Source organism: Notothenia coriiceps, unplaced genomic scaffold (genome assembly GCF_000735185.1).
Source record: "Notothenia coriiceps isolate Sejong01 unplaced genomic scaffold, NC01 NC01_scaffold00012930, whole genome shotgun sequence".
NCBI lineage: Eukaryota > Metazoa > Chordata > Actinopteri > Perciformes > Nototheniidae > Notothenia > Notothenia coriiceps.
The window spans coordinates 1-1283 of record NW_011345631.1 but is presented as its reverse complement, the minus strand read 5'-3'; the positions used below and the strand labels follow the sequence as shown (position 1 = coordinate 1283).

Genomic DNA, 1283 nt, shown 5'->3' with positions numbered 1-1283 from the left:
GTAGGTAGGTAGGTAGGTAGGGGGTGGATGGATGGATGGGTAGGTAGACAGACATGTAGGTAGATAGAGAGAAATATCTGAGTGGCTTAGATAGAAAACAACGAAGGAAGCCAAATACTTAATAATGTTGATATAAAAAGACTCCCATGTTCGTGTAAACGACCCCAAAATAAGTATGAGTTCATGAAGTTTGAATGGTTTCCAGAGGGTCTGTGTTTTACCAGGAGACGTTGCATCTTCGCCTCGATAGCAGCCGACACTACAGCTGGATCCTAGAGGGGAACAGACCAATATATATGCTCCTTTAAAATGTATTACAGCAACTTAACTCACTTCATAAAGCTGCTACTTACTTATTTCTACTGTAGATGCGTACTTGTATTATTTAATCTTTCTTCTTTTTGTTTAAAATGTCAACTTGTTGTTTACTCTGTCTTTTATCTGCACTGTGTCTTTGCCGTGTCTAAATAGGAGGAATAAAGGATTTCTGACTCACCAGAAGACGTTGAATCTTTTCTTCCACGGCAGCCGACACCAAAGATGGATCCTAGAGAATAAATACATATCATGGCAATATTCTTCACATAAATATGTTTTTTTAAATCATTGTAATAATGTGTGTTTTTTATACCAGAAGATACTGTATCCTCTCCTCCACAGCCGCGGACACGAGGGCTGGATCCTAAAGGAATACAAACAAAAATGCTTTAAATCAAACTGTGGAAGAAACCCAGCTCTTATAACCCATACACGTTACTAAAGCTTTGGTTAAAAGTTACATTAAGTGCATTTAATCATGAATATCAAACCTCAAAGAGCAAGAATCTAACGTTAGCTTCAAGTTAGCCACACCTTTCTAAATGCTACATACAGCAAGACTGGCTTCAGACATACTGCTGCTGGCTTTTAAAAGTAGAAGTACTCAGATCTTGAACTTGAGTAAAAGTAGAAGTACTCAGATCTTGTACTTGAGTAAAAGTAGAAGTACTCAGATCTGGTACTTGAGTAAAAGTAGAAGTACTCAGATCTTGTACTTGAGTAAAAGTAGAAGTACTCTGATCTTGTACTTGAGTAAAAGTAGAAGTACTCAGATCTTGTACTTGAGTAAAAGTAGAAGTACTCAGATCTTGTACTTGAGTAAAAGTAGAAGTACTCAGATCTTGTACTTGAGTAAAAGTAGAAGTACTCAGATCTTGTACTTGAGTAAAAGTAGAAGTACTCAGATCTTGTACTTGAGTAAAAGTAGAAGTACTCAGATCTGGTACTTGAGTAAAAGTAGAAGT

The 1283-nt window shown here is 36.9% G+C and overlaps 1 long non-coding RNA gene across 1 annotated transcript; it reads right to left on the bottom strand.

The window, feature by feature from the left end:
* Window positions 1–220: 220 nt before the first annotated feature.
* On the bottom strand, window positions 221–930 carry LOC104947684 (uncharacterized). Its single transcript, XR_798590.1, has 3 exons — window positions 632–930; window positions 497–547; window positions 221–272 (listed from the first exon to the last, which is right to left on the bottom strand). It is a non-coding gene; the product is annotated as an uncharacterized lncRNA (long non-coding RNA).
* Between the last annotated feature and the right edge of the window lie 353 nt (window positions 931–1283).